The following is a 26,405-nucleotide window of genomic DNA, read 5'->3' as shown; positions in this document are numbered from 1 at the left end:
TCGTGCCTCTCTCTTAATCTCCCAAATGTAACTTCTTTTCTCATCTCACTCCCTCGTATGTAAAACGAGTTTCTTTCTTGTAATGTAATGATATGAAGAAAGCAAAGAAGTCAGTGCCAAAGGAAGACAACCTTGAAGATCTTGCTTGGAGAAGCTTAGATCGTTGTAGGTTAGCTTAGGTTCTCTCATTGGCTTGGGAGAACAATTGCGCTAGGGGCCATAACTGTTTCATTATGTATGTATGTATGTTGATGCATGTGAATGTATGTTGATGCATGTGAGAGACGGTTTATATGATAAACAAGCCGGTGAGATCAGAAAAATTGCAATTCCCTCAAATTAAATATTAAGTTTATGCTTTCCAAGTTTTAACACTCATCAAGACTAGTAATGGATAATGTAGGTTTCGCCTACGCGAGGTGCATGATCTATATATTAGTAAGGTGCGATGGGATAATTGTAATATCCAACTGTTAAAATAATGGGTCAAACTTAACTAAACAAATTATAATGAGATTATATATATGTTTAGAAGCAAAAGTTGGGAATGATCCATATGATGGATTGGAATAAGGAGTTATTCACCCAACTGAAATTTTCGAGAGTTGTATGAGATACAATTGGAAGGAGTTCCTACCTAAATAACCTAGTTCTGTGTAATCCGCCTACACGGACTTAGAACGAAGTGAAATATGGATCTCGACCCACTAGAAAATCTTCCAACGGGATTTTCCGAATCAAATGATGAAGGTCATTTGTTTTGAATAAAATAGTGGGAGCATGTTTAATTAAAGGCCTAATTAAATATGTTAATGATACTTATATTTTCATTAATCCTTGTGTAGATTACCATGACAGCAAACACCTCTAACAACATCCTGCGATCAATCCTTGATAAGGAAAAATTGTCTGGGACAAATTTTATGGATTGGCACCGAAACCTGAGGATTGTCCTCAAACATGATAAAAAGTTGTATGTCTTGGAGACACCTGTTCCTGAAGAGGAACCTCCTAGTTCTGCACCTAAGGCAGAAAGAGATGCTTATAAGAAGCATGTCGATGATGTCAATGAAACTGCTTGTCTCATGCTTGCTACCATGAACTCAGAATTGCAAAAGCAACATGAGAACATGTCAGCGTTCGATATGATCGAACACCTGAAGTTGCTCTATAAAGAGCAAGCAAGGCATGAGAGGTTTGAAGTTTCAAAAGCCCTTTTTCAAAGCAAGTTAGCTGAGGGAGCCCCTGTAGGTCCCCATGTACTCAAGATGATTGGGTATGTGGAAAACCTTGAGAGATTGGGTTTTCCCCTCGAAAAGGAACTTGCAACTGATTTGATCTTGCAATCGTTGCCAGATAGTTTCAATCAATTTGTCCTAAATTTCAATATGATTGATATGGACAAATCTCTTCCTGAACTGCTCGCCATGTTAAGAACTGCCGAGCAGAATCTGAAGTCAAAAGGGAAGTCCATTCTGATGATCGGAAATGGAAAGAGACAGAACAAAAGGCCCACTAAGCAGAGTGATAAGGGGAAGGGCAAGGAAGATGCCAATCCTAGACCCACTGCTGCTTTGAAGCCTAATGGAGGCATATCAAAAGAAGGCACCTGCTTCCATTGCGGTAAGACCGGACACTGGAAGAAGAACTGCCCAAAGTACCTGGAAGATAAGAAGAATGGAGTAGAGACTTCAACTTCAGGTATTTTTGTTATTAATTTATCTACTTCTGCATCATGGGTATTAGATACTGGATGCGGTTCTCACATTTGTACAAATGTGCAGGAACTAAAAAGGAGTAGAGATTTGGCAAAAGGTGAAGTCGACCTACGAGTTGGCTATGGAGCAAAGGTTGCTGCTTTAGCCGTAGGAACTTTTGTATTGACTTTACCTAGTGATTTAATAATTCAGTTAGAGAACTGTTATTATGTACCTGCAATTAGCAGGAATATTATTTCCATTGCTTGTTTGGACAAGTTTGGTTTTTCATTTATAATAAAGAACAATTGTTGCTCAATTTATTTGAATGATATATTCTATGCTACTGCACAAATGAACAATGGACTATATGTCCTTGATCTTGAAATGCCTATTAATAACATTAATACAAAAGGGTGAAACCTAACTAGGTAAGAATATTAAAACTCTTCGATCAGATCGAAGTGATGAGTATTTAATCCTAGAGTTTGATGACCATATGAAAGAGTGTGGGATCCTATCCCAACTTACTCCTCCTGGAACATCCCAATGGAAGGGTGTATCTGAGAGAAGAAATCGAACCCTGTTGGACATGGTCCGATCCATGATGAGTCACACCAATCTTCCAAACTCCTTTTGAGGACATACACCATTGACGTCAGCTTACACACTTAACCGTGTTCCATCCAAAAGGTTGAAAAGACACCATATGAGATATGGAGTGGTAAGAGACCACATATGTCTTACATGAAGATTTGGGGTTGCGAAGTTTATGTGAAACGACAAATTTCAACTAAGCTTAAGCCCAAATCTGACCAATGCTTATTTGTGGGGGTATCCTAAAGAAACAAGAGGATATTACTTCTACAATCCTTCGGAGGGCAAAGTGTTTGTCGCTCGAACTGGAGTTTTCCTAGAAAAGGATTTTAATTCCAAAGGAACCAGTGGGAGGAAAGTAGAGCTTGAAGAAATTCAAGAATCACAAAGCATCGATACACCTATGGAGGAATTAGAGCAGGAAACACAAGTAGTTGTGTAAGAGCAACCTGCTCAAGTAGAACAAGACCAGCGTAGGTCAGGCAGGATACGTCACCTACCTGAGATATATGGATATCTGATCTAGGTGATGTATTACTCATGGATCAAGATGAGCCTGTGACCTACTCATGGAATCTTCGTTTTGATGAAACAGTTAAACTGTATGGATTCATCAAGAACGAAGATGAGCCTTGTGTCTACAAGAAGGTTAGTGGGAGCATGATCGTATTCCTGGTATTATATATAGGTGACATATTACTCATTGGAATCGATATCCCTACCCTGCAACAAGTAAAGTCTTGGTTGGGGAAATGCTTTTCTATGAAGGACCTAGGTGAAGCAGCCTATGTAACACCCCGATGAAATAAGGATAATTATTTAATTTAAATTAATATAATATTTATTAATTTAATTAATTAATTGGATTATTATTATTGGAATAAAAGTTGGAATTAGAAAAGGTTCCATTTGGTAAAAAGAGTTATTTTTCACGTGAAAAGGAAAAAGGGGCAGAAAAGTGGAAAAAGGGCAAAAGAGAACCAGAGAACAAGGGTTGGAGAGAGGAAGAGCTCGAAGCTGCAGGATTTGCCGAATTAACTCAGGTAAGGGGGGTTTATCATCGTTTAATGGGTATTATGGGATAATATGTCATGGGTAGTGATAAACCATTGATTGATCTCTGAATTGGATGATTATGATGAAATTGTGAAATATTGGATGAACGAAATTGGGTTATGATTGAGAGGAATTCGTAGGAATTAGATGTAAAAATGTTAGATTTTTGTGAAATCGAATAGGGTATGATTCGTGTTAGATGATATGAACAATTATTGTGAAAAATTGGACTGTGGAAGGTTGAATTGGATAGATCTCGTAGCAGAGAAAGCCATAGCAGATCTGGAAGTCTGGTTTCTGGTCATACGCGTATGGCACTAGGCAATACGCGTATGAGATGGCATGGTACGCGTATGGCACTAGGCAATACGCGTATGGATGAGGAAGATGATGTTTTGAACGTAGATTGGTCTCTGTTGGTACGCGTATGGAGAAGTGGTACGCGTAGCATACGCGTATGAGATGGTGTTACGCGTATGGGATTTTGTCAGGAGATGGGCCATACGCGTATGGGGTTAGGCAATACGCGTATGGGCAGGATTGTGATTTTCCTGAGCTGTTGTTGTGCAGTTTTTAGCTGTTCAGCTGAGTAACGTAATGCAGATGATGTATGATATATTAGGGATCATTTCCCGTTGTTTTGAGTAGTATAGGTATTAGTAGAGTGTGCTAATACTGTGGTTGTTATTTGGCATGATATGATATGCTTATGTGATAAAATACTGCTGATGTGTGATAGTATGCGTGATGCTGTGAATGTATCAGTTATGTGTGCATTGGTGAATAGACTGTTTTATGGCTTAGAGTGTGAGCATATATCTATTCTTGAATTGTTGTTGATGATGTAGCATTGCTAGGTGATTAGCATGCATGTTGTGGCCTTTATGGTGGTAGCTAATTCCCATGGTGAGGAATTAGTGATGAGTTATTGTGGATTGTTGTTGATGTTTGCATGCTAGGTGATTTAGCGTGCATAGCATAGCCCTTGGGGTGGTAGCTAATTCCCATGGTGAGGAATTAGTGATGTGAGTCACTAGGTCTCAAATGAGTGGGACTAGTGAGCTTGGTAGCCGTACCTGGATTTGGTCGGTGAGGTTGAACTATATGTTCACGAATAGTCGGTACCGCATGCATGGAGTCTCATTGCATAATATATGTATGTATGGCGTATGATATGAATGGATGTATTCCAATATTATACGTGTGTTTTATGGTTGTTTTGAGTTGAGTATGATGATGGTGATGATTATGAGTTGATATTGCCGTTGCTGAATATGTGTAATCTGATTAGGGTAATGATATGTGTTATATTACTTAGCATTACATGATATTTTATAATGCTTATTATATCGATTGAAGGACTCACCCTTACAACTATGTTTTCAGGTAACGAGCAGTGATTGAATAGAAGCTAGTCCTGGGAGTCTAGTGTAGTCCTTAGTGGGTCATGCTCTGGTAGATGTAACATCGGGATGGGATATTTTACTATGTTTTCTTTTGGTTGTTGAACAACTTTACATGTAATGTAGTACATGATTTGAATGTTGTTATTTTGTATCCGCTGCGAATTATGCAAAGGTGTCCTATTTTGATTGAATAAATGAGCATGACAGGATATATTGATGATTGGTGTGAAATGATTGTGTGACACCCTTCAGGGCATAATTACTCTGATTGATATTTTATTATTTTAATCAAATACTTGGGGTATTTTAGAAGGGTGTTACATTAGTGGTATCAGAGCATAGTCGGTCGAGTCGAGTCGTAATTATTTTGTTTTCCCTGTACGGGATAGGTGTTGTGTAACCCTATCAGTACTTATTGTTTAGCTTGTTGGGTTTTCAGAATAGAGATGGCTGGAAGAGGTAGAGATGATGCTGCAATTGCTGAGGCTCTGGGTATGCTAGCTGGAGTACTTGGGGGAAATCCGAATGTTGTGGGAATGGGAGCTGCTCGTCAACTGAGTGAGTTCCAGAAGAACAATCCTCCAATGTTCAAGAGGGCATACGATCCAGATGGTGCTCAGAAGTGGTTGAAGGAGATCGAGAGGATCTTCCGAGTGACTGAGTGTGCCGATAACCAGAAGGTCAGGTTCGGTACGCATATGCTGTCAGAGGAAGCAGATGATTGGTGGGTTGCTACCCGCACTGAGTTGGAATCTGCTGGGAATGCTGAGATTACTTGGGCAGTGTTCAGAGAGAGATTCCTGAGGAAGTATTTTCCAGAGGATGTCAGAGGAAAGAAAGAGATAGAATTCTTGGAATTGAAACAGGGTAACAGGTCTGTTACTGAGTATGCTGCTAAGTTCACAGAGCTGTCAAAGTATTATACTCCCTATAACGAGGCTACTGGGGAATTTTCAAAGTGTGTGAAGTTTGAGAACGGGTTGCGTCCCGAGATCAAGCAGGCTATTGGGTATCAGCGGATCAGAGTGTTTTCTGATTTGGTTGACTGTTGTAGGATTTTTGAACAGGATTCCAAGGCTAGAGCAGAGAGCTATCAGCAAAGGGTTGATAGGAAAGGCAAGAATCAGAATGATCGTGGGAAACCGTATGCAGCTGGCAAAGGTTTCCAGAGACAGAGTGGGATAAAGAGGCCTAGTGGGGGAGACTCTAGTGCCCCTGCCAAGTGTTACAGATGTGGTCAGGCTGGACATCGTTTCCATGAGTGTACCAGTGCTGAGAAGAAGTGTTTCAAGTGTGGCAAGGGTGGTCACTTGGCTGCAGAGTGCCGGTTGAAGACTATGACTTGTTTCAACTGTGGAGAGGTGGGTCATATCAGTCCGCAGTGTCCTAAGCCGAAGAAGGAGAATCAGTCGGGAGGCAAGGTCTTTGCTTTATCGGGTTCTGAGACTTCTGCAGATGATCGTTTGATCCGAGGTACGTGTTATATTAATGGCTTTCCTCTTGTAGCTATTATCGACACAGGTGCTACTCATTCCTTTATATCTTTGGATTGTGCTGTGAAACTTAAGTTAGAGATATCTGAGATGCGTGGTAGTATGGTGATTGATACTCTTGCGAAGGGTTCAGTGACTACTACTTCGGTTTGTTTGGATTGCCCTTTGAGTATTTTTGGTAGAGACTTTGGAGTGGACCTAGTGTGTCTTCCACTAGTGCGGATCGATGTTATCTTGGGTATGAACTGGTTGGTGTTTAACCGAGTTTCTATCAACTGTTTTGATAAGACTGTGATCTTTCCTGAGATTGAGGAAGGAAAGAGTTTGTTTCTATCAGCGAGGCAGGTGAATGAGGCAGTAGCAGATGGGGCAGAGTTGTTTATGCTGTTAGCGACTTTGGAGGCTAAAGATAAACTGGTGATTTGCGATCTAGCTGTGGTGTGTGATTTTCCTGATGTGTTTCCGGAAGAAGTGAATGAATTACCGCCAGAGCGTGAGGTTGAGTTCTCGATTGATTTGGTACCTGGTACTAGGCCGATATCGATGGCTCCGTACCGTATGTCTGCTATGGAGTTAACTGAATTGAAGAGTCAGTTAGAAGATCTGTTGGATAAGAAATTTATTCGTCCGAGTGTGTCACCGTGGGGTGCACCAGTGTTATTAGTTAAAAAGAAAGAAGGTACTATGAGGTTGTGTGTGGACTACAGGCAACTAAATAAAGTGACGATCAAGAATCGGTATCCTTTGCCGAGGATTGATGATTTGATGGATCAGTTGGTTGGTGCGAGTGTGTTCAGCAAGATAGATTTGAGATCGGGATATCATCAGATACGTGTGAAAACTGAGGATATTCAGAAGACTGCTTTCAGAACAAGGTATGGACATTATGAGTATTCTGTAATGCCTTTTGGTGTGACTAATGCGCCTGGAGTATTTATGGAGTATATGAATAGGATTTTCCATCCGTACCTAGACAAGTTTGTTGTGGTGTTTATTGATGACATTTTGGTGTATTCGAAATCTGAAGAAGAGCATGTTGAGCATTTGAGAGTGGTTTTAGGAGTTCTACGAGAAAAGAAGTTGTTTGCTAAACTGTCTAAGTGTGAATTTTGGTTAGAAGAAATTAGCTTTCTTGGTCATGTGATTTCAAGAGGTGGTGTTGCTGTTGATCCTTCTAAGATAGAAGCGGTATCTAAGTGGGAAGCTCCGAAGTCAGTTTCTGAGATAAGAAGTTTTCTTGGACTTGCAGGATATTATAGGAAGTTCATTGAGGGATTTTCTAAGTTGGCGTTACCGTTGACGATGTTGACTAGAAAGGGGCAAGCGTTTGTTTGGGACTCAAAATGTGAAGAAGGTTTCCAAGAGTTAAAGAGAAGGTTGACTACTGCTCCTATTTGATATTACCAAGTCCGTCAGAACTATTTGAGGTTTTTTGTGATGCTTCATTGTTGGGTTTGGGTGGTGTGTTGATGCAGAATAAGCAGGTTATAGCTTATGCTTCGAGACAACTGAGGGTTCATGAGAGGAACTATCCGACGCACGATTTAGAGTTGGCAGCCGTGGTATTTGTTCTGAAGTTATGGAGACATTACTTGTACGGGTCAAGATTTGAGGTTTTCAGTGACCATAAAAGTTTAAAGTATTTGTTTGATCAGAAAGAGCTGAATATGAGACAGAGGAGATGGTTAGAGTTTCTGAAGGATTATGACTTTGGTTTGAATTACCATCCGGGTAAAGCAAACGTGGTGGCTGATGCATTGAGTCGGAAATCATTGCATATGTCTATGTTAATGGTTAAGGAATTGGATTTAATTGAGCAGTTTAGAGACTTGAGTTTGGTGTGTGAGAGTACTCACAATAGTGTTAAATTGGGAATGTTGAAGTTAACGAGTGGTATTCTGGATGAGATTAGAGAGGGTCAGAAATCCGATGTGCTTTTGGTTGATAAGTTGACTCTAGTGAATCAAGGTCAAGGTGGTGAATTCAGAGTTGATGAGAATGGTGTTTTGAAATTTGGTAATCGGGTATGTATTCCGGATGTTATCGAACTTAAGAAGAGTATCCTGGAGGAAGGACATCGTAGTGGCTTGAGTATTCATCCTGGAGCTACGAAGATGTATCATGATTTGAAAAAGTTATTTTGGTGGCCGGGAATGAAAAGAGAAATTGCGAGTTTTGTTTATTCTTGTTTGACTTGTCAGAAGTCAAAGATTGAGCATCAGAAGCCGTCTGGGCTAATGCAACCGTTGACTATTCCAGAGTGGAAGTGGGATAGTATCAGTATGGATTTTGTGTCTGGTTTGCCGAGGACAAATAAGAATTTTGAAGCCATTTGGGTGATTGTTGATAGATTGACGAAATCGGCTCATTTCATTCCGATCAGAATGGATTATCCGTTAGAGAGATTAGCCGAGTTGTATATTGAGAAGATTGTAAGTTTGCATGGTATTCCGTCGAGTATTGTTTCGGACAGAGATCCTAGATTTACATCGAAGTTCTGGGAAGGTTTGCAGAGGGCTTTGGGAACTAAGCTGAGATTGAGTTCTGCATATCATCCGCAGACGGATGGTCAGACTGAGAGGACGATTCAGTCACTAGAGGATCTTTTGAGAGCTTGTGTTTTGGAAAAGGGAGGTGCTTGGGATTGTTACTTACCTTTGATTGAGTTTACCTACAACAATAGTTTTCATTCGAGCATTGGTATGGCACCGTTTGAAGCTTTGTATGGTAGGAGATGTCGGACACCTTTATGTTGGTATGAATCCGGTGAGAGTGCTGTGGTTGGACCGGAGATTGTTCAACAAACTACGGAAAAGATTAAGATGATTCAGGAGAAGATGAGAATTGCTCAGAGTCGTCAGAAGAGTTATCACGACAAGAGGAGGAAGTCACTTGAGTTCCAAGAGGGAGATCATGTGTTTCTTCGTGTTACTCCGATAACTGGGGTTGGTCGAGCTTTGAAGTCGAAGAAGTTGACACCTCGATTTATTGGTCCTTATCAGATTTTGGAGAGGATAGGAGAGGTAGCCTATCGTATCGCTTTACCGCCGTCACTTGCGAATTTGCATGAGGTTTTTCATGTGTCTCAGTTGAGGAGGTACATTCATGATCCGTCGCACGTGGTCCAAGTAGATGATGTACAAGTGAGAGATAACCTGACTGTTGAAACATCACCTATGAGGATAGAGGATCGAGAGTTGAAGCAGTTGCGGGGTAAAGAGATTGCCTTGGTGAAGGTAGCTTGGGGAGGACCAGCAGGTGGCAATGTGACTTGGGAACTTGAGAGTCAGATGAAGGAGTCTTATCCGGAGTTATTCACTTGAGGTATGTTTTCGAGGACGAAAACTCTTTTAGTGGGGGAGAGTTGTAACACCCCGATGAAATAAGGATAATTATTTAATTTAAATTAATATAATATTTATTAATTTAATTAATTAATTGGATTATTATTATTGGAATAAAAGTTGGAATTAGAAAAGGTTCCATTTGGTAAAAAGAGTTATTTTTCACGTGAAAAGGAAAAAGGGGCAGAAAAGTGGAAAAAGGGCAAAAGAGAACCAGAGAACAAGGGTTGGAGAGAGGAAGAGCTCGAAGCTGCAGGATTTGCCGAATTAACTCAGGTAAGGGGGGTTTATCATCGTTTAATGGGTATTATGGGATAATATGTCATGGGTAGTGATAAACCATTGATTGATCTCTGAATTGGATGATTATGATGAAATTGTGAAATATTGGATGAACGAAATTGGGTTATGATTGAGAGGAATTCGTAGGAATTAGATGTAAAAATGTTAGATTTTTGTGAAATCGAATAGGGTATGATTCGTGTTAGATGATATGAACAATTATTGTGAAAAATTGGACTGTGGAAGGTTGAATTAGATAGATCTCGTAGCAGAGAAAGCCATAGCAGATCTGGAAGTCTGGTTTCTGGTCATACGCGTATGGCACTAGGCAATACGCGTATGAGATGGCATGGTACGCGTATGGCACTAGGCAATACGCGTATGGATGAGGAAGATGATGTTTTGAACGTAGATTGGTCTCTGTTGGTACGCGTATGGAGAAGTGGTACGCGTAGCATACGCGTATGAGATGGTGTTACGCGTATGGGATTTTGTCAGGAGATGGGCCATACGCGTATGGGGTTAGGCAATACGCGTATGGGCAGGATTGTGATTTTCCTGAGCTGTTGTTGTGCAGTTTTTAGCTGTTCAGCTGAGTAACGTAATGCAGATGATGTATGATATATTAGGGATCATTTCCCGTTGTTTTGAGTAGTATAGGTATTAGTAGAGTGTGCTAATACTGTGGTTGTTATTTGGCATGATATGATATGCTTATGTGATAAAATACTGCTGATGTGTGATAGTATGCGTGATGCTGTGAATGTATCAGTTATGTGTGCATTGGTGAATAGACTGTTTTATGGCTTAGAGTGTGAGCATATATCTATTCTTGAATTGTTGTTGATGATGTAGCATTGCTAGGTGATTAGCATGCATGTTGTGGCCTTTATGGTGGTAGCTAATTCCCATGGTGAGGAATTAGTGATGAGTTATTGTGGATTGTTGTTGATGTTTGCATGCTAGGTGATTTAGCGTGCATAGCATAGCCCTGGGGTGGTAGCTAATTCCCATGGTGAGGAATTAGTGATGTGAGTCACTAGGTCTCAAATGAGTGGGACTAGTGAGCTTGGTAGCCGTACCTGGATTTGGTCGGTGAGGTTGAACTATATGTTCACGAATAGTCGGTACCGCATGCATGGAGTCTCATTGCATAATATATGTATGTATGGCGTATGATATGAATGGATGTATTCCAATATTATACGTGTGTTTTATGGTTGTTTTGAGTTGAGTATGATGATGGTGATGATTATGAGTTGATATTGCCGTTGTTGAATATGTGTAATCTGATTAGGGTAATGATATGTGTTATATTACTTAGCATTACATGATATTTTATAATGCTTATTATATCGATTGAAGGACTCACCCTTACAACTATGTTTTCAGGTAACGAGCAGTGATTGAATAGAAGCTAGTCCTGGGAGTCTAGTGTAGTCCTTAGTGGGTCATGCTCTGGTAGATGTAACATCGGGATGGGATGTTTTACTATGTTTTCTTTTGGTTGTTGAACAACTTTACATGTAATGTAGTACATGATTTGAATGTTGTTATTTTGTATCCGCTGCGAATTATGCAAAGGTGTCCTATTTTGATTGAATAAATGAGCATGACAGGATATATTGATGATTGGTGTGAAGTGATTGTGTGACACCCTTCAGGGCATAATTACTCTGATTGATATTTTATTATTTTAATCAAATACTTGGGGTATTTTAGAAGGGTGTTACAGCCTATATATTAGAAATCAGAATCTATAAAGATAGATCATAAAACTGCTTGGCCTAAGTCAGAGTACATACAAAGTGCTGAGACGCTTTAATATGAATGATTCCAATCTGGTTATGTGTTTTGCTTAAATGATGGCACTGTGAGCTTGAAAAGTTCAACGCAAGATGCAGTTGTTGATTCTACAATTGAGGTCGAGTATATTGCTGCCTTAAGTGCAGCAAAGGAAGCTGTTTGGATCAATAAACTTGACATAGTCCCTAGCATTGTGGATCCCATTGGTCTCTATTATGATAACAATGGTGTTATCGCACAAGCTAAGGAGCCTAGATCTCACTAACGATCCAAACACATACTTAGGCGTTGTGCGAAAATATGTAAAGTACCTACACTTGACAATATAGTTGACCCACTGACAGAGCCTCTTGCGCAGCAGAAGCATGATGGCCACACTAGATCAATGAGCATACGGGGTATGCCTGATTGGCTCTAGTGCTAGTGGGAGATTGTTGGTGTAAGCCCTAGAGGCCAATACTTTTGGTACTCGTATCGAATTGTTTAAAGGCATTTTCTTTATTATGGTTGATTAATAAAGTCCCTAGAATAGATAGTCCGTTTAATGTATTAAGTGTGACTTAATCATGAGAACACATTAAACATAAGGGCACTATTCTTAAAGTATCCGTAGTCGAGCTTTAATGTGAAGTGGGATAACATTAAAGCATTAAGACTATTATGTTTGTAGACTGATGATCACATCTCATGGATCATGGATAAAGAGTTATCAAGTCTTAAACATATGTATGAATATTAGGAGTAATATTTATACCAGAATGACCCGCTATGAGAATACTATATAGAAAGTTATGCAAAGTGTCATAAGTTATTCTCATGGTGATAATAGTGTATACCACTCTTCGACCTGAAACCACTATGGATCCTAGATGTAGAGTCGAGTGCTTTATTGCTGATCCAACGTTGTCCGTAACTGGATAACCATAAAGACAGTTGATGGGTACTCCATAAAGCATGCTGAGGGACATGAGTGTCCTAGATGGAATTTGCCAATCCTGCGTAACAGGATAAATGTCTATGGGCCCAATATTGAACTGGACAAGGGTGACACGGTCTATACCTTGTGTTCAATATAGACATAAGGGCAAAGGGGTAATTATACACATAATTATTATGACAGGAGGTTTTGTCAGATCACATGACATTTTCGTGACTTGGGTAGCAGTGATGTGTTGCTAGATACCGCTCACTGTTTATTATGTTAAATGCGTTATTTAACATAATTGCCAACGTTGCGAAAACCTATAGGGTCACACACAAAGGACGGATTGATGAGAGATAGAATAATTAAGGAACATTGTAAGGTACGGTGTACTTAAGTAAAATACGAAATATGGTAAGGTACCAAATACTTAAGTGATTTTGGCATTTTATGAGATATGGGCCAAAATACACTTAAGTGGGCTTTTTGGCTTGAAGCCCACACAAGTGGTTCTATAAATAGAACCCCTTGGATAGAAGCATTGTCACTCCAGTAACTCACTGAGACAGAAAACACAACTGAAGAGTTGGAATTTCGTATCTCTCTCTCACTCAAAGCCTTCATTCATAACAGCTAGCACTGCGATTGAAGGAATCCGTTCGTGTGGACTGAGTAGAGACGTTGTCATCGTTCAACGTTAGTGATCGCCCCGTGGATCTGTATCAAAGGTTTTGATCATTATCAGAGATCTACACCAAAGGTTTGAATCGCCACAAGAGGTAACGATTCTATCACTGATCATGCCCATTCGTAAGGATCACTAAATAGAGAAAATTTTAAATTCCGCTGCGCCTTGGATGGCAATTCTTCTACACTTGTACCAACAGAATGGTATCAAAAGGTATTTGTCCAAGCAACGGGGACTCATAAGAGAAACCCAATTGCAGAGGTTAACTGCCATGAAACAAGGAGAGAGAGATTTTCCTAAGCAACGGGGACTCACAAGACAAACACCACTTCAAGGAATGATTGCAGTATTGTATAGTACAAGGAATAATGTATTACTTGCTGGAAAACAAATAATTTGAGATCAAAGAAGAATGATATCTTGGATCCATGAAGAAATAGACTCTGAATCAAAGAGCAAGGTGGCGTTCAAACCCAAAAAGACTAAATTAAATGTCCGGGGACAAGTCAAACAACTCTCGATTGATAAGGTGGATTTCCACTATATCATTCTAAAAGGATGTACAAGGAGTCCAAGGAGAAGTATAGTTGATCTCAAAAAGATGGCATTGATTGAATGAATGAATAATGAAGTATTTGATAAATAAGGTAGAATGATAAATAAGGTAGCTCGCGAAGAAACTGGGTGATTAATGATTAACTGATCGAGGAGATAAAGTAAATAAGGTAGGGATAAAAACAAGGTGATTGAGAAGACAAAATAATATGATTGAATGATTAATTGAAATGATTAGAATGAAGGATGGATTAATAAGAGACTTGACAGTCAATTGATATGAATCATACTAAAGTTTATGAGTAAGGGTGAATGCTTTGAATAGTTAGGGCATACATCCCGTACGCAAAATCACTCTAGACAATGATAGGAGAAACTTTGTCTCATTATTCCTTATTACTTAAGGCTCATGGTGCATGATACTTATCTTAACTAACAAGTTTGTTGGAGAAACATCTTCATCGTTGCTCCTTGTGTTGATGTTGTCTTGTATGGAGAAAACTTGGTAGTTTATTCGATTCATATCACAATAAAGTCTATGAATAAGGTTTAATGCTCTTAATAGCTAGGGCTTACGTCCCGTACGCAGAGTCACTCTATACAAGGGTTGGAGAAACTCCGTCTCAATATTCCTTATTACTTAAGGCTTGTGTCGTACAATATTAATCGTATTTACCAAGTGTTAACCTTAGGTTTATCTTGTATAATCCACTACTTGGTGTGACTGAGGATGCCTTAATTGAAGATCTGACTTGAGGTCTTGAGCTCCACAACTTACAGGAAAAGTCTTATTAAGTGACCAAGGGTTTTTTGGTCACTCAAATTAGACTGTGGGATTATACAAGATCAAAGGATTTAGTTGATCAAAATTACTTTTGATCAACTTGAATCGAGGATTTAAATTGATTTGAAAACTAGGTTAGAACCTAATCTAATGGTTAAAATTGATCTAACTAACCAAAGGGATCATGCCATAGTTAGTCATGTTTGATTAAAATCTATGGTCAAAATACCAAACTAACCCCTAAGGGGTGAAATGGTCAATTCACAAAAATATTGAAAACAAATTTCTAACCAAGAAAAAATCAATTAAAGTCTAAATCTAAATCCTAAACAACTTGATTAAATATAATTATAATTATCCCTAATAACCCTAATTAACCCTAATGTTCTAAAAATCTATTATTTCTAATTGACCTAAAATTCTATTATTTATAATTAAAACTAAATTCAAGTTCAATCAATATTAAAAATCTAATAGCTAATTAAACCTAAGTTTCTCGAGTTCCCTCTAATTAATTCTAAAATTTTAAAAGAATTCCAATATCCTAATTAAAAACAGTTTTATAATCTAAACTATTATAATTATTCTAAAATTCTAACAAGATATTTAATCCTAATTAATTCCTAAATCCAATTACCCTAATGAAGTTGATTAACAATGAACTAACCTTAATTCTAAGACCTAATTAAATTGATTAACAAGAATTGCCCAAATAATCATATGGTGCAAAACCAGGCACTGGTGTTTAGCAAATGTAAATGGGCTCACGGTTGCTGGCCCAACGAGGACCTCCTCCAAGAAGCATCAGTGTCATGCTGTGAAGTAGCAGTGGAGGTGCTGAAAGTAAGTTTGGGCCTTAGGCCCAAACCACACACCCGCACCATGAGTATCCGATCTCGGATTCAATCCATGGCCAATCCTGGTTCGCAAATGCTACCCGAATCCAAAGCCTTCATGTACTCCATTTGGAAGCTCAGTATTGCTGCAGAAACCTACCTCCTTAACGTTCGGTGTTCCATCGTATTTCGAATATACTCCGCCACTTCTCCTTCAACCGCGACGGATGACCGCTCTTGCTTCATTCAATGTTGAACGAAAGTTGGAAGGAAAATGGAAACGAAATCAAAGAGAGCTCAATAGATTGCACAGGTAATGAATTCACATTGACTTAATCTTGTTCTTCCTCTTAATTTCTTCTATTGCATTATGTTTGAACCTCTTATTCTTCTATTCGAATTCTGATTTGTTGTTTGTCGCGGTTTAGAGTTGACGGTGAAGAGCGGAGTTGGCGCGTTGCGTTTTGAGATAAGGCTCGAAGATCCCGCTCGCGTGTGTTAAGGTGAAGATGAAGATTGGAGGATCTTCGATTCGTGCCTACTTCCAAGCTCCAATGCGATTTCAGGTGTGTTTCGACTCGGTTCTATTTCTTCAATCTACTTAATCCTTCAATCTTATTCTTCTCTTGTTGTTTCGATTGGACATTGAATTCTAAGTCTGTGAAGTGATTCCTGGTGTTTGACAGTGGAGATTTAAGGCTTTTGACAATGAATATTTGAGGTTTGTTGAAGAACAATGAAGTTGTTGAAGAAGAAGAATCATGAAGCTCTTGGCAGTAAGGGAGATTGAAGCATTAAAGACTCGAATTCTGTTGAAGAGTGAAAGGTGAAGTTGAAGATGAAGGTAGAACAGAGTCCAGAAAAAATCCCTTTTCTTCAGCAAGGTATACTTTTTATATAGTGTTTCTCATTCTGTTAGATTTCCATTCTGTTAGAGCTTGTGTGAGAAGTTTGTTATTTTTTTCTTGAAAATGGTTAGAGTTAGTTTTTATTCTGTTTTGGATTTATGAAATTGTTATAACCGAATTCAGTTAGGATTGGTTAGTTATTAAATCTGTTAGTTACAAGTGAGGTTGTGGAGTTAAAATCGGTTGGTGATTCTGTCAGCTTGTGATTAACAATGTTAACTTTGTTGTGTGTTATGCTGCCCATCCTGTTTCTGTTATGCTCAGTTAGTTAACTAAACTTGGTTAGTAAAAACGGTTACTTGTTAGTTTAAAATTGGTTTTGTGATTGTTAATTGTTTCAAGTGTGAAGGAAATGACATTTAGTGAATTAGTTACAGTTGTGAGAAATGAAGTTAATTGGAGAATTTGGTTAGTTAAAATGATAATGTTAGTTATAGTTAAAATGAAGTTGAAATGTAAAATTAAATATGAGGCTAGCTAATGAGTCCATGTGTTAGTGTGAACTGTTTGAAAAATGAAACTAATTGTTGTGCAAATGAAACTTCGTCCTGTTATTGCGGTTAGCATTATTGACACATGGCCTTGTAAGACCCTAATTTTGACCCTAAGATCCCTCATGCAATTTCATCATAAGCATTAGCATTGAGATCATACCTTGGCTTCCTCCTTTCCCCTCTTTCATTGGGTTTGGGAGAAATCACTAAGCACTTTGTGATTGTATCATACTTGTATATTATCATTTTACTAACCAAAATACAAAAATATGTCTTTGTATTTGCCTAACTCTTTTGTAGGTAGGACATGATCTCCATTGATTCATCAAGTTCATATTTAGGGTTTGAGACCCTCATGACAAAGATCACAACCATGAATTGATCCAAGAATGTTTATGAGCATCATATATGAGTTCCATTGATTCTTACATGTTAGTTTGATCAAGTTTTCTTCAAGAGTTTGAGGGTGATTTGCCTTGGAAACCCTAGTTTGACTGGGTATCTTGAGTAACTTCTCCAAAAATCTATCTCACCAATTGATCAAATTTATCAAGGCACACTTCAAAATTCATCATCTTATGCATATATGATCTACCATGATCCAAGAAAGTCAAAAGAATTGAAGGTTAGCAAGTTGGTTGATGGTGGTTGGCCAGATGAATTCATCTGATCAAAACTGGGTCTCCAAAGACCCTATCTCCTAACTTTTTCACCATATGAAAATTATTCCAAGAGAAAAGTTACTCGAAATGACATTCCAAAGAACTTTCATGTTGAAACCTATAGCTAGTTTTGCTTGAAAGATCATTTTCTATGTTGAAACATTATAGGTCATTTTGTCTAAACCCTAATTTGAAAGTCAACTTCCCAAGACCATAACTTGCTCAATTTGTATGAGATGAAATATTTCCAAGTTTCACAATCAAATTAAAGGTGTCTAATTCAACTTTGATGTTTAGAGTGAGAGATGATTCAACTTTTATGAGCATGTGATATGAGGTTACATTATATGTCATTTTTGACCTATACCATTGAACAAGTGATTTTTACAAACTTCAAAAATGCATAACTCTATCATTCCAAATCCAAATGACATGAAATTGGTGACTATTTTGAAGTTATTTGAAAGATATACAATTTTGATAAAGACATGTTTCTTATTTGAAGCTCACATAAAAAGTTAAGCAAGGTGGAATATTGAGATATATGGCTTGACACTTAGAAAAAATTTCAACATGTTGAAATTTCCAAACTTCAACCTCAAAATTCTCCATATTCCAAGTTCCAAATGAAAAAGTGTTGAACATCAAACTTGTTCCCCTTGATCCAAGCTTTCCAAACAACCTAAGTTCATGGATTTTGGACCAGGTTTGCTAGGTCTGCGCATGGCTTTAACAGAGCTGCATCTTTGGCAAGAATCAAGCTTCAAAACTTCAGTTCACTTTGCCTTGCCAATCAAGCTTCCATTCAGACTTCATTTAGATTGATTTTGGACCTTTTTGCATTGCATTATGGGCCTGCACATGCCCATGCACTCGTGCCATTAACATTGCTAAATTTGGACAAAATTTGAAGTGTGCAAATATCATTCATTCCTGCTATAAATACATGCTCTCTGTGCTCATTTGAATCACACCTTGCGCGCCGGCTTTGCCCCTTATTGAAACCCTCTCATTCCAAAGGAAAACCTGATAAATTTTAACTTGAAATTTGAGTTTGAATCTCAACTGTTGGAGATTCAAGAACTCCAGGATCCAAAGCCTTGTAAGCTCTCTAATCACTTCCTGCTAGCTTCTCAAGTGTGATCAGATCATGTTTGGAGCAAGCAACATCAAGAACTGCATAACATTGAAGGTAATTTTCAGAAAACTTTATCTCTTCGATTCTCTCTCAATTCCACTCAATTCTCTTGGATTCTTGGTTGTCTGAAGTCCTACCAATATAGGCAAGAAGATTGAGTTGCTTAGTTGTCAAATCGAAGCAACTCAGTTGACACACCTCAAAATTCAACTCCTCATATCTTTTTATATATTTGAAGTTGGATGAAATTGAGGTCAGATTCGTGCTCTACGCCATTTTTCTTTCAGATCATGTCCTCCTTTTTTATTTTGGTGATGGTTGAAGGTGAACCAGTCTGGTGAGGTCCACCAGAGAAGAAGACCGGAGCTACAGCTCTGACCGTGTGTTGGCACGTCTCCAATCATATGATCCATTTAAAATGATCTAATCTCATGCGTTGGTTCCGATTACCATTCCTGTGGTGCATTGACTCAAGTCCATGATGGAATGCGCGTTGAGGACCACTTGATTTGCCATCTCAATTAATGAGGGAGATCAAGTGATCCACGCTTATTTGATTTTTTGATTTTAATTTTTATTCCTTTGATTTTCATTAATTCATATTAATTTTAATATTGATCTAAAATATACGAGAGTTTCACCAAAAAAATTGAAATAATTTCCTCTTTTATATTCTGAATTAAAATTATTTTTTGGATCATTATTAATATTTTTCATGATTTAATTGATTTTTCATTTGTTTTTAATTGTTTAAAAATACTTTTAAGTCTTTAAAAATTCTGAAAATTTTTCTCCAAGGTCCTTTGACCTTGTTTGACCTATGAAAATCTCATAGCCATTTATTTGGTGTTTTGATGAGGTTTTAGGAATTTGACAAACCATATTTAATTTAAATGTCTTATTTTAGTATTTTTAATTTGAATAAATGCCAAATAATTTTGTTGACCAATTGTAATGACTTGTTTGTGTTTAACTCTTGTTGTTGGGCCTTAATAAAGGTTGATTTGACTTTGTCAAGTTAATATCATTGGATTTAGGGGATTGATGGAATGTATATTTCATCTCCCAAAATGAATGAATGATATTAATTTGGTAAAAGTCCTCCTTTGATCAATTTGAGTTTTAATCCATTCCCTTCCCTCTTCATCTCATTCCCCTTCTTTATGCATTCATCTCATTTGGCCTATGATATCTCAAAGTCCTAAAGCTAGTTGATTGAAAAATTAACATGAGTATGGATGATATTAGGCCACCTCTTTTGCATATCTCTTTTTGTGTGTGGTATGTTTCATGAGCATATTCCATTATACTATGTCTCTAACATGCATTAACACCAAAATTCTATTGCCCGACCTCAAATAATTGTGACTTCTACATAAGTCCAATTACGATTGCTTAACATAGCGCTAAATTTGTGACATAAAAGGCATAACATTGTAGTTAGTGAGATTGTAAGTCTCCTCTCTTTCATGGTATTGTGTGGAAACTTAACCTTTTTTCCTTCCTTTGGAAGATGTCTTGGCTCAAGGATCCATGCTTGTGATAAGTGGGTTGAGTGTTCTCCAAAGAATGTCTAAAAAATGAAAAGCAAAAGCAAAACAATACTAACTTCTAACCCATTAACAACTAACTTTTAATTTCAAGCCATTTACTTTAATGTCATTTAATTCTAGCCTTTATTCATTTGCCATTGTTCATATCATTCTAATTGTTTATGTTAATGTCATTTTCCCTTTGTCCATTTGGACCATATTGTGTGATATATCTTGCTTGTGTATATTTTGTTTGCTTGTGTGGTCTTGGACCATTAATGTACATAATAAGAACAAAAACCCTAAAAAACTTGTGTGTGGACTGTTGACTTGATCTTGGACAAATTGGATTTAGAATTTATGCAACCTCCCTATACTAAAGAACTTGGCAAATGCCAACTTATTGAGAAACCAAGTGCTTGTAATGAGGAACTTCATCTAATACATCATTCAAGATCCCTTTGAGTTCATCTGCAACATGATCATTGTGTAACTGTTATTTTGAATCTGTGACTTGTGGAATTCATCTGTTACATGGGCTATTTTGAAGAAGATAATGAAATGGATAAAGCTTGGATGTGGCTATCTTTATTTGATGCCTTGATCTTCAAAATAATATAATTGTGCATTTGTGTGTTGCTTGATTCTAAATGTCCAAGGGAATTCCGAGTTTCTAATGACATTCTTGTCTATTGGATTGCCACCCATTGGTCAGATCTTTTTCGACTCTTAACTTTTAATTTTGTACATAGGATTAGTCTTTTCATCTTCTCCCCATTTCTTTAATTTCAAAATCTCTCCCTCCCTTTTCCAAATCTTCTTTGATTGAACTTATTTTGTTCTAAACTTTGACCACTTTGCAAAAAGATAGAAACTTTGGCCTTATGCCATTGCATTTTCAAACTTTTTTTCTTAAATCAAATTTGTAAATAAACTTAACTATACTTGACTTAAACTTTCAGAATAGCCAAAAAGAACTAACTCATTCAAATAATTTTTAGGCCTTTGTGCCTTTCAAACTTAATTTTGTTAAAAGCAATGCATCCACTTTAAAATTTGTATCACGAACTACGCGGTTTTGATCCCTCATTTTTATGTTGGTACGTAGGCACAAGTCTGAAGATCTTGTCAAACACAAAAATATAATTAATGAATTCTTTTCTCATCCCCCCATTCTATCTTGTTTGTAAACATCATTTTGTATCAAATACATATGCACACAAAAAGGGCTCCCTATGAGTACCTAGGACACTTTGGGTGCTAACACCTTCCCTCTGTGTAACTAGCCCCCTTACTTGTAATCTCTAACATTTTATTAGTTTTGATTTGAAAACTTCTTACTTTTGGGTTTTATTCGTACTTTTCCTTTTTCCTTGGAAATAATAAAAAACGCGGTGGCGACTCTTGTTATTTGATGTCTAGCTTATCCATTGTTTGATGATCATGAATTTACCGCTACAGGCCTTATGATGAATTGTTGAGATGTTGTAGAGTTTACTAGAGCTACACATTAGTTAGGAAATTAGTTGATTGCTAGTGTTAAATGAATGTAGTTGTTTGGAAAATGAAATGATATGTTATGTGGATGTCAAAATGAGTTATGCTATCCTTTGTTATGAATGATATCTTGTCTTGCTTCTAATTTCTTTTCCCATGATTTTTTTTCTTGGAAGACTATGAAGTTAAAAGTGTGTTTCCCATTTTGCTGTAGGTTCTGCTGTTGTCTTCATGAATAAGGCTATGGAGAGAAAACAAACAATTCCTAAATTATGTTATTCAATGAACCAATTCTCTCTGTATCAAATTTGGTTAATGTATGGCTGCGATTAGAAAGTTGATTATTCGTGAATCAAAATCTTGGCGCAACTTTGAGGTATTTTGTTATGATGAATCCCACAATGCTAAATTAACTTGGGAATACGGAAGAAACTAAATGGATTATGGTGTTGAATCACACAACTCGTTAATATGTTGTTTGCTTTTGTAGGTACCTCTATGTAAGGGAAAGCAATTTGAGGTAGAAGGAGATGATGACATGAAGCACGGTGACGGTGGAAGTTAATGCTTAGGAATTATATGCTAGAACTTTAGGTAATGAGCGTGTACCTTTTGAATTTGATTAGTGTGTAAGGTGTTAACATGGTTATTTGCTTTAAAAAAATGAACTTTGAGCTTGAGGATGGAAATTGAATGCGATGGAATGTTCAGATTATTTTGGACATGGTTTGTTAGTTGTAATTGAAACGGTTATAATTAAAATGTATGGAATTGTATTAAGAAATGTATGAAACGTTAGAAATTGAATGCATTTGAAATGAAAGTTATAGTTTTGAATTTGAATGTAGCTTTGAGTAATGGTTAAGGTAATTGGAATTGAAAAATGGAAGTGAAAGTAGTTGGTCTTTGAATGGGATTGGATTTAGGATTAGATATTTAATCTTATGGTTTCAAGTTTTGGAATGACATGTGGTTGAACTCCTCTATTTGGGTTTAAGGTCAATGTTTTTGTACTTTGGCCGAGTTTGTGGCCTTTTGTAGTTGAAATGTGAATTGGCTTTGAAGCGCGGTTGTAAATTGGTGATTGAATGTATAGGTTGATGTGGAATTGTAATTTGAATTGTTAGAGATTATCCATGGAAATTGGTTCATGTATGGTGTAATGAACATGGTTTATGGTTTGGAAATGTAATTGGATGTGTAAATTGGAAATGGTCCATATATGTATTTATGCTTGAAGATGATATATTCGAAATGCATATGACAAATGACATTTTGATTTGAATTGCTCTCATATGAAATGGGTGAATGCAAGGGTGATTATGGGAAAAAATAGTGATTTAAGGTTTTGGAATGATGAGTTGACTTTGGTCAACTGGTTGACCAAAAAGTCAACACTTGACCAAAAAGGCAACTTATGCAAAATGTCATTTTCTTTGTAAATTCCAATGCCTCATAGACTATGTAATGGAATGAATTGAATGTATCTCTAAGCCAAGTGTTTTTGATGAAATACATGAAACAAGCTTGAAGTCAAATGAAACCAACTTTTAAACGAGTGCTTTGGAAGTTGTAATCTTCTAACCATTAAATGGTTTGGTCAAACAGATAATGAATCTTGAACCCTGAAACATATTGGAAACAAATAATGAGAATGGGATGAAACCTGGACCAAATGATGACCAATGGACTGGAGTGAATTAGATCAAATTGGACCAATGGCCATATGCAATGGAGCGTGAATGTAAGCATGCCTTAGGCCAAACAAAATAAACCATGGATTAGTGTTTAATAGTAAAAGTTCAAAATCAAGCAACAATCACAACCTCAAACCGATAAGTAGTCAACACAAACAAGTCATTCGTGTCATGAACCAACATTGGGTTTTGATGAATCCCATACCAAAAGTCATCCAAACAATGCACCTGAACACCAACGATTCCTGATTAAGGTTTCAAACACAGCACAGAGCTCCACCAACTACACCTTATAGCATGGGCCCACCATTTGGGTTCAGAATCCAAGTCAATGCATAGAAAATCAAACACAATATCTCATGGAAGCAAAGCTCAGAATTAGGGTTGGGATGCACAAATAAATGTCAAAATGTAGGCCTCAGGAGTTGAGGTCCCAAAGAATCAAGCAAATAGGGGTTTTTCACATGATGACCAACACCACAGTCTTCAAGCTAAAACCCTAATTTTCGTTAACCACAATCTTGAATCTATGATGTTTGTTAGCATGTGCTAATTATGCATGAATGATGCACATGAAGGAGTCATGAGTGAGTCTCAGGTTATAAGACAAGTGAGAAGCAAAAAGGGAGGGCAAATTTTGGGGTACAACAAGTATGAACTACATTGACTCTGATTTTTCTCATCACTCGATAAGAAACATGTAGGCACAAAGTTGCAAAACCAAGGTGAGTCCCCCAACATAAAACTAACCTTCTCCATCTTTAATTTTTTTGTAAGTAATAAGTAAATAAAAGCAAGTATAAATAATTAGCATGAAAACATTCTCTTAGCAAACAATAAACTCTAGAATTAGAGAAGATTCTCGTTGAGTACAACAAAGGTGAATGATGCCCAACACCTTCCCTTCACTTAATCAACTTCTGAAGCCATATTCGGTTACGATGATCGTCTTATCATTTACTTTAGGGTTTTATCATTATTTACCTTATTCCTTAGTAATGAATAAAACATGGTGGCGAATATGTAATTTTTCCCGCTGTGACACATATTATACGAGGAAGGTGCATCTATAACCAAGTACCTTACATGGATCTCTCTGGCATTCTCCTCGACTCTACATGTGACCTTTGTGGTGATATAACCATTCACCTGCACTTGCTTGCCTAATAATACCACAAATTATCCTTGCAATGATTTGAGGTCGTTGAGATTTATAAGTGTCAAATTTACCTTAATCATGTCAGCCCTTACTAACTTTGTTTACACGCAATTGTAACCACATGTGTGTTAGCTTTGGTCGTTTTCTCCTTTAAAAATTCCATACAATTTTCACTAAACAACTGCCTCGATTCTAACACTGAACCCCACTTTGAACCTCTAATCACAAACAATGACCCTAACCTAAAATAGGTCGCTTTCATCAACGCATTTATGGGTAGGTTTACGATGCCTTTAAAGACATAGTTCATTGATTCCACAAGATTTATTGTCATTTTGACCCATCATTGACCATTTTCAAATGCCATGCTCCACTTCCCCACCCGAATATTATCGATCCACCTTAAAGCATCCGCATTTGACAATTTAATCTCTTTGCAGTAGTGTTTGAACCATGGTTGAGTTAACGCATACCCCACGTTCATAACTTTTTTCCGAAATGTCTTGTCTCTGATCTCCCACATGAAGTTTTATGCAATATGTCTAATGCAGTAAACATGTGTAGAAAGAGGATAATGCCAACCGTTATTAGGGTTATTGTATGCACTCTCAATAAATGAACATCTGTATGAAATTAAACATAGGTTAGGTTGCGGAGCAATGTGTATTAAGAGATTCTTGAGAAAAAACTCCAACCACCATCAATTTCACCTTCAACTAGAGCGAAGGTAATTGAAAAGATAATACTATTGTCATCTTGTGCCACTGTTATGAGTAACATTCCTTTATATTTCTCATACAACCATGCTCCATAAATTTGAATAATGGGTTTGTAGAATGCAAAACCTTTGATGCATGATTGATACGCTCAGAATAGTCAATGTAATATTCTATTTCCACTAACAGAAATTTTGTCTAGGTGCCGACTTATTTGAAGAATCAGCGAGGGGCCAAGGTATTTATTTAACACACCTTAAACAACATTACACCTCTTTGGTATTAATCGAAGTTTCAATAAAGAATTAAAAAATTATTAAAACTACGTGTTATATTATAATACTATTTGGTCACCTTTTATTTCCCGAAACAACTGATAATACTTTAAATATTATGTATTTACCATTGTTAAAGATATAGATAAAATATGAATATATAGTTGGGGTTCAACTGTTTTATCTCATCTATAGAGTTCTTTGTGTAAAAATGCAAAGAAATGTACTTGTTCTTTTTATTCATGCGCTTTTTTGCTCCAAGCATGAGGTTAGACGAGAATTTCGTCCCTAGCCCCCATCGACGAGAACTACTTCACATTCTTCTACGCAATAAAGTAAGTTTATATTTTTGCCCATTTACTTGCTTTATAATATAAATAAGTGTAAATAATTTATTTTCACTCTTTTGGTTGAGGTGGTCCATTTGAGGGATGAACTTAAACAAATGTTTTAAACACTGTATAACAATCTATCAAAATCTGTTGGATCACATTGGACCAGACGATGTATCAAGACTAAACTATTCATCATCTTGGTAATTTAATTTTAATATTTTTTCCTCTACAGTTTATCTAGAGGTCATATATAGGTTTGAACCATGAAATTAACCCCTAGGATGTTGTAGGTTGAACTGCAAAAACAATAATCATTAGGTATACTAATGTGGAGATGCACTAGAGTGACCAAGTCAAATTGCAGTTTGGCATGCATTAAGAAATCTCAAATTTCCCAACGTGTTTAGGACAATGGCATCAACTTAAAGTCTATAGCCAATGGAATTTTACCGATTGGACAGACTTCGCTAAGGATGTGTGTCGTCAGTGGAAGCAACGCCATCAACTGGTCATAGACGAAGCTCTC

General features: G+C 37.2%; 1 long non-coding RNA gene across 3 annotated transcripts; it reads left to right on the top strand.

Annotated features, from left to right (window-relative positions):
• The first annotated feature begins 15,549 nt into the window (after positions 1-15,549).
• Positions 15,550-22,392, top strand: LOC127091771 (uncharacterized). 3 transcript variants are annotated; one of them, XR_007792002.1, is made up of 5 exons: positions 15,550-15,779; positions 15,895-16,032; positions 16,153-16,350; positions 21,912-22,073; positions 22,188-22,392. It is a non-coding gene; the product is annotated as an uncharacterized LOC127091771 (long non-coding RNA). The 3 variants fall into 3 exon arrangements; XR_007792001.1 differs by lacking the exons at positions 21,912-22,073; positions 22,188-22,392 and adding an exon at positions 17,169-17,850; XR_007792000.1 differs by lacking the exons at positions 21,912-22,073; positions 22,188-22,392 and having other exon boundaries at positions 16,153-17,850.
• The last annotated feature ends 4,013 nt before the right edge of the window (positions 22,393-26,405 follow it).

The sequence above is a fragment of the Lathyrus oleraceus genome, chromosome 6, assembly GCF_024323335.1.
Source record: "Lathyrus oleraceus cultivar Zhongwan6 chromosome 6, CAAS_Psat_ZW6_1.0, whole genome shotgun sequence".
Lineage (NCBI taxonomy): Eukaryota > Viridiplantae > Streptophyta > Magnoliopsida > Fabales > Fabaceae > Lathyrus > Lathyrus oleraceus.
The sequence above is the reverse complement of the archived record's forward strand: the minus strand, read 5'-3'. Positions and strand labels throughout refer to the sequence as shown.